This window comes from Arabidopsis thaliana (genome assembly GCF_000001735.4).
Source record: "Arabidopsis thaliana chromosome 1 sequence".
Taxonomy (NCBI): Eukaryota; Viridiplantae; Streptophyta; class Magnoliopsida; order Brassicales; family Brassicaceae; genus Arabidopsis; species Arabidopsis thaliana.
In genome coordinates this window covers 13,387,915-13,403,689 of record NC_003070.9, presented here as the reverse complement: position 1 = coordinate 13,403,689, position 15,775 = coordinate 13,387,915, and the positions used below count along the sequence as shown (strand labels likewise).

Here is a 15,775-nt window from a genome sequence, read left to right as displayed (position 1 = left end):
CAAGTCCTATATATATCGATGTTCATCAAACTTAGCTAAATCAAACCTTAATTTACTCTGATAAAACGCAAATATCTCATCACAACTTTAATATCTAACAAATCACTAAAACTAACCGTATTCGCAAGTCTTTAGACATCTTCAAGAACAACTCCAGGATTTTCTAGAACCAAAGACGATATAATCTCTCTTCTAACATCATTCACAACAACGTCTTCCTTACTCCCTGGATTCAAAGCTACATAACTAACCACAGTCGCGTCATCACAAACCAAAAATTGCTCAACATGTTCATCGATCTCTCTCCCAACTTCTTCCTTAGCACAAAGAATCTCTCTTCTAACATCATGCACAACAACGCCTTCCTTACTCCTTGAATTCAAACCTACATAACTAACCATAGCCACGTCATCGCAAACCAGAAATTGTTCAACATGTTCATCGATCTCTCTCACAACTTCTTCCATGGCACAAAGAAAGGCTTTAGACTAAACATTAAAAAAGCGGTTTGGGAAAAGAATAGTTATGAACTGATATGCAATACATTTTTATTTAGTAAATAATTTTGTTTTAAAAATACTAAAATTTAAAAAAATTAATTAGTGAGATGACTAAAAAACGTTAATTAGCGACATGGGTAATATTAAATAGATTCCATATTTTTCTAAGTTTGCATAATAACTATATTTTAATATAGAAAGTAATTATAATTTCAAAAATGTTAATTTGTAAAGTTTGTAAAAATGCTAATTAATGACACCTTTGTTTAAAAAAAGTAATCATTTTTGGAGCAATTTTGGATATTTTATTAAAATTATTTATATAATTTAAACATTTCGCTATGTGGGTAGGAAAAGAAGTATGCGAAAGATTTTTTCATAAGAAGCTGAAGTGTAGAGGGATGAAGGTGTGTTTGGTCTGTGAAGCGTTAAATCAACAAGGGCATGGTTTGATGGTAGTGTTCTTAATCGTATCAATTTGAATCAAGTTCCAAAGATATAAGATGATGTCTTTTAGTCTGGGAAGCGTGAAGGTTGATAAGGCTCAAATTACTCTAAAAACTATTCTCTCAAATAAGAGATCAATTGCAGTATTTAAGGATCGATTTCCACAAAGTTCTTTTGCTCAAACAATTTGTTTAATGTCGAGATTAAGCTACCAGGTGATGATTGAAATAAAAAGAGAACAAAGTAAAAAGACAGCATATTGATTCGTTGTAAACGATTAAATAAAGAGCTAGGAAGAGGGTATTCTCAGGAAACTATTGGTTAGTAGATCTAATCAATGCTAGGTTGTTATCGAACCATTCTTAAACTCAAACTCTAATTATGGAATAACCTGTGTTCCGCGAAACTCTCTATGCCTATAGCTAAGAATAACCGGAGAAGCCGAGAGATTTTTAACCTAAACATGCATTCTAAACGAGTTCGATTGTTCACCTTAGTAGATAGGTCGATTCTTATTACTCACCTATGAACCAGGTTCATCAAATAATAAATCCAACTACAGATACCTATGGTGGGCATATCTATTGTCTAGATTCAAAATCTAGTTAATTACTCTACATCTAACATTAAGTATAATCAAAGATGAAGAATTCTACAGATAACCTAGCAAAGGGAGCGATCTACTAAACCATATGAATCCCTAATGAGAAACCCTATTCCTAAGAAGCAAACTACGCAGACATATTGAATGAAACAAACAACATAATTGAGTAAGAAAGCATAAGCACAACAAATAAGATAAGAGTAAGAAGGGATCTCTTCACTGTATTAAGAACTGAATAAATCTCTTAAGAACAAGGGATGAATAGCTTATGTCTCTGAAAATAGGGATTCCAAAGAACTTGATTAAAGGAACTTAGGTCTCAACTATGACCTCTAAAACTATATATAAGACCTATAAAACGTCCAGAGACTAATAATGCAAATAGGGAAGTCTTTTGGAGCAAATTTCCACTTCTTTAAATTTGAAAGCGTCATGGACTTTGCTGGGCCGAAACTGGTGTCGAAATACCTGAAAAGACACAAAAAGACTCAAGAAATAACATAAAGATTCAAAATCCTATACATAAAACATAGATAAAATCAGTAAAAATAGAGATATGTCAACTCCCCCAGACTTAGCTTTTACTTGCCCTCAAGCAAAACACAAAAGCTGAACCCGTGGAAGAGGTTTTGAAAACAAAGGAACTCCCAACATTCTCTAGCCTATTGCCATGATCATCCAAACTAAGCCCATATGCCTAACAAGTCTAATCAAACCCTAACGAACATGTACTTCTGTGCAAGCTTACACAATATTCTAGATTTCATACCTAAGTTCCACAACTATATCCACCAGGCTTTCATCGCTGGGTCTTATCAAACAAGTTAACATTCAAGATCCTTCTAGACTCATTCTTGTACTATACCATGATAAATCGACCATTCTCTTTATATATATTTTTTCTTTGGTGTTCTTTCTCTCCCCAGACTTATTCTTTTTAGAGAGTAAACAAAGGGGAACTCGCATACTGGATCGACACCCTCGGCATTATTCCAACCTTTGTAATTGATCATTCCAAATAATGTATAATAATGGGGTCATAGGAAACATTCATACCCCTATACACTATCCGAAAATCTTGTCAATCTCTCATTTTTTTTTTCTTTTTATAAGGGGAGAGGAACACATTCTTTCTATTACATTGGTCTCAATATCAGGTATGAACAAGGAGTCAAGATCTATGAATACTAACCGTTTGAAGAGGTAAAAGGAAGATCAGTGAGATTAGCTCCAACCTTAGTGGTTGTGTTGGAAACTAGGATATCCTCAAGTTTGTTGGTTTGCCATATAAATTTTCCAAAAGTCGGATTGAGTCGAACCTGCAGCACTCATTAATCAGGCAATAATCAAGAGAAATATAGACACTGGAAGGTGTCGGTCGACACCATCTCTGCAACTGCGAGCTCCAACTCATCTTTAGTGTCCAATTCTTCCCACACATCATCTCCTTCTCTGATCAAGATGGCATTACAGCTCTTCCTTAGGTTAGCATCAGGATTACCAGGAAGAAAGCCCTCTTCTCTCTTAATGGATTATGCAGTTTGAGCTACCTATACATCCAGCTTCTTTAAGTGAGAGCTCAGATTGTCGATCCACAACGAGCTTTGTTTGGCTCTCAAGAATATACTCAAGCATAGATTCCATTCTGCTCTCTGATGAGGGTGGAAGGGGGCCTTGGTAAGACAATCTCAAATGATCACCTCTATATTTTTCTCTATTTTAGAGGTGAATCTATTTTAGAGGCATTGTGCTCCAATGGTCACTTCTAAAATAGAGTTTCCTCAAAAATAGAGGAAAAAATAGAGATGAATTGTAGAGATCTCTATTTATAGAGACAAAAAGTAAATATCTCTATTTTTTCTCTATTATAGAGGAAACTCTATTTTAGAGGTGATCATTGGAGCACAATCCCTCCAAAATAGAATCACCTCTATAAATAGAGGAAAATATGGAGATCACTATTGGAGATGCCCTAAGCTGAATTACTATTGGTCCTCTAGAAGTTGTTTTGAGGAAATGTCTTCTGAAAAGCAGGCTTTGGAGTGTAGTTTGAGGAACTCTGGTTCCCTGTAAACCTGTTGTCACTGAAGTTGTCATGTGTTTGTCCAAACTTCTTGTAGCCCTAACCATCTATGTAGAAGACTCCCTCTTCAGACTCAGATTCGGGCTCAATAGTCTCATCCTTAGCTGCAAAGTGGACATGCTTCTTCCCTGTAAGCAAGTTATGAACTGAATCTAACTTAGCATTCACCTCTGCCATCTGATTGCCTGAAACAGCTCCAACAATCTTCTTCCTCTCAAAGTCAGCATTTTTGGTGCTATTACTGCAAGTGAGATTTTCTATCAGAGCGGTAGCATCAGCTGGATATCTCGTGTTGAAGTTACCATTGCTCGCTGCATCTAGAGCCAACTGGTATCTCCAATCAACTCCTATGAAAAAGGTACCAAGAAGTTGTACCTCACTGAAGCCATGATGCAAGCAGTCCCGTTGATACTCCTTGAAACGAACCCAAGCGGCTTTGAAAGCTTCAGCTGGACCTTGGGTGAAGGTAGATAGCTTGTTTCTCAGCTCCTCAGACTTAGAATCATCATAAAAAATTGTTCAACAAACCTAACTTGATGTTTCTCCAAGTCTCGAGAGAACGTGCTTGAAGTTGTTTCAGCCAAGAAGCGGCTTCCCCAGCAAGTGAATAAGGGAAGAGCTTGCACAGTAGGTAGTCCTGTAAGACTCCATTAGCTTTGATGCTCAGAACGAGGTCCTCAAAACGTTCGATATGGTCCATTGGCTGCTCATGAGACAAGCCATGGAAAGGATGTTGGCCTACTAAAGCAAAGTAGCCAGGCTTCAGCTCATAATCGTTCCTCTGGAAGGGTGGGGGTACGATTGCTGATCATTTAGCATAGAACAGGTCAAAACTGCTGAAATCCCCGAGAGTACGACGTGGTTCTGCAGCTGGAGGAATAGCTGCAGGAATCTGGGGTTGGTGTCGATCGACACCTCTGTTGTGTCGCTCGACACCAATCGCGTCTGCATTCTGCTCCCGAAGGTGTCGATCGACACCCAATTGGTGTCGCTAACACCGAGCTCTGCTACGTCTCTGGCAGCTAATTGCGCATTGAGGCGCGCCTGATCCTCATTGGCGTCCTTAGGTAGGATGAGTCCATTATCATCCAATCTCTGACCAGCCTCATTGTACGCTTGCCCTGCCCATCCTCATCTCACAAAACTCCTTCTGCATCAGCTCTGATGACTCTGTCAGCTATTGCTAATCTCTGAGTTTTGCGGTTGGTGCGTTCAAGTTTTCCCAAGTCCAGAACAGACAAGTTGATCAGCTCCTTCTGTTGTGTGCTCCTTGTTTTCCTAGGCATACACCTGAAACACAGAAAAGAAGAAAACAAGAAACGCGTGAGTAACAAAATAAAAGTAAAACCTAGACGAAATCTCTAAACTAAACTCAATGGTGATTCCCAAGAACTTTGGCAACGGCGCCAAATTTGATAAGACTCAAATTACCATAAGAACTACTCTCTCAAATAAGAGATCAATTGCAGTATTTAAGGATCAATTTCCACAAAGTTCTTTTGTTCAAACAATCAGTTGAATGTCGAGATTAAGCTAGAAGGTGATGATTGAAATAAAAAGCGAGTATTCTCAGGAACAGAGTATTCTTAAGAAACTATTGGTTAGTAGATCTAATCAAAGCTAGGTTGTTACCGAACCATTCTTAAACTCAAACTCTAATTATGGAATAACCGGTGGTGTTCCGCGAAACTCCCTATGCCTATAGCTAAGAATAACCGGAGAAGTCGAGAGATTTTTAACCTAAACATGCATTCTAAACGAGTTCGATTGTTCACCTTAGTAGATAGGCCGATTCTTATTACTCACCTATAAACCAGGCTCATCAAATAATAGATCCAACTACCGATACCTATGGTGGGCATATCTATTGTCTTGATTCAAGATCTAAATAATTACTCTAGAACTAATATTAAGTATAATCAAAGATGAATAATTCTACAGATAACCTAGGGAATTCTTCACTGTACAGATAGCAAATAAGATAAGAGTAAGAAGGGATCTCTTCACTGTATTATGAACTGAATGAATCTCTCAAGAACAAGCGATGAATAGCTTATGTCTTTGAAAATAGGGATTGCAAAGAACTTGATAAAAGGAACTTAGGTCTAAACAATGACCTCTAAAACTATATATAAGACCTATAATACGTCCATAGACTAATAATGCAAATAGGAAAGTCTTCTGGGGCAAATACCTGAAAAGACACAAAAAGACTCAAGAAATAACATAAAGATTCAAAATCCTACACCTAAATTATAGATAAATTCAGTAAAAATAGAGATATATCAAAATCCTACACTCCTGGTGTCGATCGACACTTCCTCTGAATCTGGAATCCGAGATCGTCCTTAGCTTCCTTTTCCTTAGCTTTTGCTCCAAAATGTCTCCTCATCTCCAATGTTGTCTCAATGCATAAAATACCTGAAAAGACACTAAAAAGACTCGAGAAATAACATAAAGACTCAAAATCCTATACCTAAAACATAGATAAAATCAGTAAAAATAGGGATATATCAAAGGTGAAGAGAATCTAAACTGCAACATCAAATGAGAGAAGTGATAGAGTTAAAAACCAATTTAGAAGTTAAAACCTTTTATGAGAATAATAGAAAACAATATAGAGCAAAAAAAAAATCATAGAAATTCAAAAGAAGAGTTTATTGACTTGACGTAGCTACCTCTCGACGAGGTGGACAAACAAAATTTACTAACAAGGAAAGGAATGAATTTCGAAGAAAAGATATGAACCATGTTAAAATTTTGGAAGGTATGGCACGTACTGCATAGACAAAATCATAAGATGATGGAAAGAGACACCGTATGAAAGAACAAAACAAAGAAAACGAGTGCCTACAAAAAAAATAGAAAGAGTAATAGCTCTTCAAAAAAAAGTTGTGAAGATAAAAATTTATATAGATATTAAAAAAAATGTGAGAAATATGAGTTGTTAAAAAGAACGTATAGATAAGCTTATGAATATATTTGTGTATAGAATCTTGTTTTTAGAAAAGCTATACTTACTAATCCATTGAAGATAAACAAAAAAACAATAGTAAATTTGCGGATACCAAAATGAGAAAGTCGTCAAAAATATTCCTCATACAACAATTTATTTCATGAGATTCAATCAAAATTTCTTACGTAAAAAGACTTGATCATCCAAAATTTCAAAACGTTTACAACATTTATCAAAATATATGAGCCAAAAAAATGTTCTTTTGATAATTGTTGTAAAACCTAAAAGTTGTATTAGAGTTATTTGTAATTACATATTTAAATTGAGTTATTTGCTATGCTAATTTTAAAACTCAAGAAATTTAAATTATTAACAACAAGTAGATATATTAAAACATATATCTCAAAATTTTCAGTAAATATTTTAAATCACACAAAAATTTATTAAAAGTCGCGTGGGTCTATTTTAAAATTTCTTAAGAATTTTTTGTGTGATTAAAAGTTTTTATTGAAAATTTTGAAAGATATGTTTTTATATGTCTACTTGTTGTTAATATTATAAACTCCTTGAATTTTAAAATTAACATGATAAATAGTTACAATTTAAATACATAACTAAAAATAACTTTAATACAACCTTTTACAATATTTATCAAAAGAAATTTTTTTTTGGTTCATAACTCTCTCTTTAGCTTTTCTGAAGGCGATTTTCTGGGCGATACGCCCCATTCACACCGTTTCGATTCTCCACAACGGAGTTTCCTTCCAACCACCGGAATCCGTGTTCCTTTTCCTTTTTTTGTTGGCGGTTATACTCTGCCATTCGGTTTCCATGGCAGTTCGGTTTCCCCTTCTTTTGGGGGATAACTACCAATTTAAACCGCCATGGCAACGACTCTATATAATCTTCCTTTCTTCTCTTCTAGTTCCACAATCTCAATCCACTTCACCTTAAACAAATTCATCCGTAATCATGAGTGACAAACTTCGAAAATCGGTTCAAGACTTGACTCTGGGAATTGATGATGAACCGGTGGCTCTCACACCGGAATTTTGTTCACAAGCCGCTCATGTGAACCGCTTTTCCCTTGTTGTGACGACGGTGAACCCTCGTAAACAGAATCTCCGTGCTTTGATAGGGCAGATGCCAAGGGTCTGGGTTTCCCTGATTCGTGTGTTGGTCGGATTCTGGACAGAGGCAAAGTCCAGTTTAAGTTTCAGACAGAAGAAGCGATGACCCTTGTGCTTAGCCGCGGTCCGTGGAGTTTCAATTACTGGATGCTCTCAATCCACCGATGGTATCCAAATATCACTGAAGCTGAAATGAAGATCATCCCTTTCTGGGTGCAGATTACGGGCATCCCTCTTCTTTTTCTCACCAATGCTATGGCACTATGTGTTGGAAGTAGATTAGGACATATGGTTGATGTAGACTTTGATTAATATTCGAATCATCCGGGATTTGTTAGGGTGAAGATCAATTGGAATTTAGAAGATCCACTTCGTTTCCAAAGAAACTTTCAATTTGCAGATGGGGAAAACACAGTGATTAAGTTTCGTTTTGAGAGGCTAAGGAACTTCTGTTCCAAATGTGGTTCATTGAAGCATGATGTCAAAGAATGCACTCTTGCTTTTGATGATGAAGATCCAGCCGTGATCAGTGAGGATGATGATGATGATAATGATGAAGATCATCAAGATGACAACAAGGACAAAGACATGAGTGATACAGATACTCTACAAACGGTGGACCCTGCTACCCTTATCCCTAGACTTCAAGCATCGATTCCAAGGGAGACTCAAAGTAATGTCATGAAAAGGCCGATCTCTTCAGCATTTCTAAGAGCCTTCGAGGACACAGACCTCAATGTTGAACGACTCCGCTACCTTCATGCGAAATTGGCAAGAGTCAGAACACACACACCCGTTGAAAGCGATCTCCTTCTAGATTCCTCTGACAATGCACTGAATCCTTTCGTCTTCATGAAGAGGAAGAGAGTTCAGTTTGAGCAACTGTTTCAAGAAGTTGAAGAAGCAGAGGAGATGGCGGTCCTGAGCCATCTCTGCAAGAAAGAGAGAAAGACTGAATCGGCAGGCTCTTGCTCGATTCATGGTGGTATAGACGGAGGCGCGGGGGGGCCCGGTACCCCCAAGGGATCCAATATGAAGATCGCCTCATGGAACTGTCAGGGCATTGGTGTGCCGCTGACTCAGTCACGGCTTTCTCGTCTTTTACGTATTTATAAGTTTGATATTCTATTTCTAATTGAAACAATGAACCGGTGTGATGTATTATGTAACTTAGCGGGTGAACTTGGCTATCCTAATGTAATAACACAGCCACGTATTGGAAGAAGTGGTGGCTTAGCTCTTATGTGGAAAAACAATGTTTCTTTGTCCTTGATTTCTCAGGATGAAAGGCTCATTGATACATATGTAACATATAATAATAAGAGCTTCTACTTGTTTTGTGTGTATGGTCATCCAGTACAAACAGAGCGTTATCATTTATGGGAAACTCTTGAACAAATATCAAATTACCGTAATGATGAATGGCTATTAATGGGTGACTTCAACGAGATACTTTCCAATGATTAAAAAATTGGAGGCCCTCTGCGTGAAGATTGGACTTTCAGAAGATTCAGACACTTAGTCTCACATTGTGACCTTGAAGACATGAGATCAAGAGGGGATCCGTTCACGTGGGTTGAGGAAAGACATTCCCATACAGTCAAATGTTGTTTAGACAAGGCCTTCATTATTTCAGCTTGGTCTGCGACTTTTCCTAATGCAGAGATGGAGTTTTTGGAATTCACGGGATCAGATCATCGACCAATTCTAGTCCATATTAATGATTCGTTCCCTCAAAGACAAAAGCTCTTCCGTTTCGATAAACGACTTCTAGATATACCAATCTTTAAGCAAACTGTTCACACAAACTGGAAATCCACAACCACTCCCCATCACATGCCGATAACAGAACGCATCGCTAGTTGTAGAAGGGCAATGGCACGGCTAAAACACACGTCTAACATGAACTCTGATGAGCGAATAAAAACACTCCAAGGTAGATTGAACAGAGCTATGGCAAGTACTTTAGAGCAGAACGGAGGTTTATTCCACATATCCAAGAAGCATTGTCAAAGGCTTATAGTGATGAGGAGAGATACTGGAAACAGAAAAGTTGCAACCAATGGATGAGAGAGGGAGATTGAAACACGGGCTTCTTTCATGCGTGTGCAAAAAAAAGATATTCACAAAACAGAATGAGTTCAATAAGGGATGACCACGAACATATGTTTACGGGTGATAAAGAGATTGGAGAACATGCACAAGATTTTTTCACTTACATATTCAGCTCTAATGGTATTCAAGTTTCTCCACTGAACTTTGCGGATTTCAACAAAACAGTCACACAAACGGCTAATCTAGAACTCACGAAAGATTTTATTGATAATGAAATCTATGAGGCTATTTGCCAAATGGGAGATGACAAAGCCCCGGGTCCAGATGGATTGACTGCAAGGTTTTACAAACAATGTTGGGATATTGTTGGAGTTGAAGTGGTTAAAGAGGTCAAAAATTTCTTTGCGACATCAAACATGAGGTCTGATATAAATCATACAAATATTTGTATGATCCCTAAAATCAATAATCCTCTAACGTTGTCTGGCTATAGGCCCATTGCTCTGTGTAATGTTCTGTACAAAATCATCTCGAAGTGCTTAGTTAATCGTTTAAAAGTTCACTTGAACTCGATAGTTTCGGACTCTCAGGCTGCGTTCATTCCGGGGAGAATCATCAGCGACAATGTAATGATAGCAGATGAAGTTATGCATTCACTTAAAGTTCGAAAGCGAGTTTCGAAAACTTATATGGCGGTAAAAACGGATGTCAGTAAAGCATACGATAGAGTAGAATGGGATTTCCTGGAAACAACAATGCGTCTTTTTGGTTTCTGTGATAAATGGATAAGCTGGATCATGGTGGCCGTAAAATCAGTTCACTACTCAGTATTGATCAATGGATCACCACATGGATATATAAAGCCAACAAGAGGCATATGCCAAGGTGATCCTTTATCACCATATCTTTTTATTCTCTGTGGGGATATCCTAAGTCATCTCATCAAAAGAAAAGCAGCAAGCGGGGAACTACAGGGAGTTTGTATTGGTAATGGAGTACCGGCCATCACTCATCTACAATTCGCAGATGACTCATTATTTTTCTGCCAAGCTAATGCGAAGAATTGCCAGGCTTTGAAGGATGTTTTTGATGTCTATGAATACTATTTAGGACAGAAAATAAATGTTCAAAAATCAATGATAACCTTTGGATCACGGGTGTATGGTTCTACACAAGCGCGATTAAAAAACATTCTTAACATACCAAACCAAGGAGGCGGTGGAAAATACTTAGGCTTACCTGAACAATTTGGAAGAAAAAAGAAAGAAATGTTTGAATACATCATAGACCGAGTCAAGAAGAAAACATCTTCATGGAGTGCAAGGTTCCTCTCGCCTGTAGGAAAATAAATTCTTCTTAAATCAGTAGCTCTGGCAATGCCGGTTTATGCGATGTCTTGTTTCAAATTATCTCAAGGAATTGTCTCGGAGATTGAATCACTTTTGATGAACTTCTGGTGGGAGAAATCTTCCAACCAAAGAGGAATCCCATGGATAGCGTGGAAACGGCTCCAATATTCAAAAAAGGAAGGCGGGCTTGGATTTAGGGACCTTGCTAAATTTAATGATGCCTTATTAGCAAAACAGGCATGGAGACTTATACAACATCCAGATTCCTTGTTCGCACGAGTCATGAAGGCTAGGTATTATAGAGAGGATTCAATACTTGAAGCAAAAGCACGCAAACAACAGTCCTATGAGTGGGCATCTATTCTATCAGGGATAGCACTTTTAAAAAAGGGGACAAAGTACACAATTGGTGATGGCAAAACTATTCGTTTAGGGATTGATAATGTTGTTGATTCTTACCCTCCGAGACCGCTACACACTTCCGAAAGATATAAAGGTGCATATCTTGATACCCTATTCCGTTTCAACGACACATATACTTTCTGGGATGACTCAAAAATACTTCAATATGTCAATCCAAGCGACCATGACTTTATTCAACGTTGCTACCTTTCCACCACACAAAAACCGAATACACTCACATGGGGATACAACTTCACAGGCGATTACATGGTAAGATCAGGTTATTGGCTCCTCACTCATGATCCTTTGACTACTACACCTCCAGTAGACAGACCCCATGGATCGACTGAACTTAAGAACAAAATCTGGAAACTACCAATCATGCCTAAATTAAAACATTTTATCTGGCGTGCTCTCGCTAAAGCCCTTGCTACAAAAGAAAGATTTACTAAAAGAGGAATGCGAATCAATCCAACTTGTCCTCGCTGTCATAGAACTAATGAGTCAATTAATCATGCTCTTTTCACATGTCCTTTCGCAATCATGGCTTGGCGATTAGCAGACAATACACTTTTCCAACGTCTCCAAGTGTCTGACAATTTCGAAAACAACATCTCCAACAGCTTGGATTTCATCCAGGGAACAAATGTTACAGATCTTCAGAAACTCCTTCCATTTTGGCTACTCTGGCGAATATGGAAAGCAGGGAACAATGTAGTTTTCAACAACTTCAGAGAAAGTCCGACGAATACCGCATTAAGAGCACAAGCTGAAACAAGAGATTGGCTGAATGCAACATACAATCATAGACGAGTGAATCCTCAAACTCGATCAACCATGGTTCACAATACGAAGTGGAAAGCTCTGTCCGATACACACATAAAATGTAATTATGATGCAGGTTTCAATGTCCAAAATTTAGACTCCACTGCTGGATGGATCATCCGAAACCACGATGGTATTGCACAACATTGGGGATCACTGCAACTGGACAACACAAGTACTCCGTTAGAGGCAGAAACAAAGGCGCTTCTGGCTGCCTTAAAACAAACATGGATTAGAGGTTATCGACGGATGATCAAGGAGGGTGTTTGTGAAACTCTAACCAATTTAGTCACATGATCTTTATCTCACAACTATCTAGCAAATCTTCTTGATGATATTCGGACTTGGGCGAGGAAGTTTTCAAGTATTCAGTTTAGCTTTGTTTGAAGGGGAGGAAACAAATTAGCACATGAGTTGGCAAAATTTGGTTGCATTTCAACATGTTTTTATTCTGATTCTGGTACCCTACCTATTTGGCTTCATCAACACTATTGTAATGACTTTTGTTAATAAGTAAATTGCTTTGTTGAAAAAAAAAAGCTTTAGATATTTAGGATAACAACATTTTTTTACGTATGAAATAAATTGTTGTATTGAGAATAACTTCGTCGACTTTCTCATTTTGGTTCCCTCAAATTTACTATTATTTTTTGTTTATCTTCGCTGCATTAGTTAGTATAGCTCTTCCAAAAATAAGATACTATATAGAAGTATATTCATAAGCTTATCTACACTTTCTTTAACAACTCATATTTTTCTCACATTCTTTTCAATATGTACATGAATTTCTGTCTTTGCAATTTTTTATGGAGAGGTATCACTCTCCGTATCTTTTTGCAAGCACTCGTTTTATTTGCTTCATTCTTTTCTACGGTGTCTCTTTCCATCATTTTATGATTTTTTCTAAGCAATATTTGTCATACTTTCTAAATTTTTCACATGCTCCACATATTTCTTTTTCGAAAATCTCTTCCTTTTCTTGTTAGTATAAGCATTTTTCAAGCTCGTCAGGATGTACTCTGTTTTGTTTTCTGTTATTCTAAGAAAATATTAGCTTATAAATTGGTACTTAACTCTATCACTTCTCTCTTTTGATGCAGTTTAGATCCTCTTTACCTTCACGCTTCCCATACTCAAAGACCTCAACTTAAATTTTTGAGAACTTGATTCAAATTGATAAGATTAAAAACACCACCACCAAACCACGTCCTTGTTATGTTGCTTTAAAACTTCAAGACGAAACACACCTTAATCCCTCTTCACTTCACCTTCTTGTGAACAAATCTTTTACATACTTCTTTCCTACTTTGTCTCTTTCCATTATCTTATAATTTTGTCTAAACATGTTCTACCTTCCAAACTTTTCATATGTTTCATATATTTTCTTTGAAAATCTCTTTCTTTCCTTATTAATAAATTTTTTTTTTTTAGGTTGTCGAGAGGTAGCTTAGTTAAGTAAATTTATTATTTGATTGAGGTTTTAAGAATAAAATCTTTGATCGATTATCAGTGGTCCAATAGATGTTTATTTATAGAAACCATTGCTTTATTATTTATTATTTTAATAGTTTACTTGGTTGTTAATATATAAAAAGAAGTTTTGCTTTATGTCATTAAGCTTTTCATTTTCGTTTAAACTTTAACTTTAGACTTTCGGAAAACTTCCTCTCGGTTTTTATTGCTAACTTTTTGTTAATTTTTAGAAAACTTCTTTTTATCTTTAATTTTTTGTCCAATTCTAGTTATCTATATTATTTTACAATTAGGATTTTTTCTTAATTTTTTTGGAAGCTAACATAGTGAGACTAAGAATGACATTAATTTTTCTATTTCGTAATTATTGAATTATACATTTTTTCATTTCCATATTTTTTTCATTTTCATAAATATCTTATATAGAAATTTGTTAAAAATTTAAAATGTAAACTAACATTATAGCTAAAAATGCTAACTAATGACATGTCTAACCGCGATTCGTTGTTTAAAATCCTAGGTGGACAACCTAAGAAGCAAATAGTCTCGACTTATAATGTGGCTGCTCTAGATTAGTTGTATAAAATCATATATAGGTTTGGGTTTAATATTACATAATTATAATTTCTTAGCTTCTTTTTTTATAAGTTTAAATTTAATATTTGTTATTTTCCTTTTAATTTATTTTAAAATAGAAAGTAATTACTATTTTTTTTAAAAAAAAAAATAATTATTTAGACGTTAAATATGTGAATTATTGATGTGACAGCTCCCGATTCATTGTTTTAAATCCTACATGGACGGCTTTACAAGCAAATAGCCTCAACTTTTATATAGTATAGACTAGGTTATGAACCCACGCTACGCGTGGATCTATTTGTAACACTTTTAATAAATTTTTGAGTGACTAAAAGTTTTTATTGAAAATTTTGAAAGATATGTTTTTATATGTCTACTTGTTGTTAATATTATAAACTCTTTGAATTCTCTTTGAATTTTAAAATTACCAAGACAAATAGTTACGATTTAAATACATAACTAAAAATAAATTTAATACAACTCTTAGATTTTACGACATTTATCAAAAGAACATTTTCTTGGTTCATGACTCTCTCTTTAGCTTTAAATATTTAGGATAACGACATCTTTTCACGTATAAAATAAATTGTTGTATGAGAAATAACTTCGACAACTTTCTCATTTTGGTACCGGTAAATTTACTATTATTTTTTGATCTTCGCTGCATTAGTTAGTATAACTCTTCTAAAAATAAGATATTATATAGAAGTATATTCATAAGCTTATCTATCCTTTCTTTTAACAACTCATATTTTTCTCACATTCTTTTCAATATGTATATATATTTCTATTTTCATAATTTTTTACAGAGAGCTATCACTCTCCCTATCTTTTTGCAAGCACTTGTTTTATTTGTTTCCTTTTTTGCTACAGTGTCTATTTTCATCCTCTTATGATTTTGTAGCAATATGTGCCATACCTTCTAAACATTTCACATGCTTCATATTTCTTCTTCGAAAATCTCTTCCTTTTCTTGTTAGTATAAGCATTTTTCAAGCTCGTCAAGATGACTCTGTTTTATTTTCTGTTATTTTAAGAAAATGTTTTAGCTTATAAATTGGTACTTAACTCTATCACTTCTCTCTTTTGATGCAGTTTAGATCCTCTTCACCTTCACGCTTCGCAGACTGAAAGACCTCAATTTATATCTTCGAGAACTTGATTCCAATTGATACGATTAAAAGCACCACCATCAAACCACGTCCTTATTATGTTTCTTTAAGTTATATAAAAAAATGTTGGATTAGTTGTATAAAATCGTATAAGGGTTTCGGTTTAATATTACATAATTATAATTATATACCTTCCTTTTTTATAAGTTTAAATTTAATATTTGTTATTTTCCTTTTTATTATAAATTTTAAAATAGAAA

General features: G+C 35.7%; 2 pseudogenes across 2 annotated transcripts; one reads left to right on the top strand and one right to left on the bottom strand.

Moving 5' to 3' along the window:
• Positions 1–131: 131 nt before the first annotated feature.
• Positions 132–6,026, bottom strand: AT1G35970 (annotated as a pseudogene; the record flags this gene model as incomplete). The annotated part of the gene is made up of 1 exon: positions 132–6,026.
• A 1,536-nt stretch (positions 6,027–7,562) lies between these two features.
• On the top strand, positions 7,563–12,861 carry AT1G35960 (annotated as a pseudogene; the record flags this gene model as incomplete). The annotated part of the gene is made up of 1 exon: positions 7,563–12,861.
• Between the last annotated feature and the right edge of the window lie 2,914 nt (positions 12,862–15,775).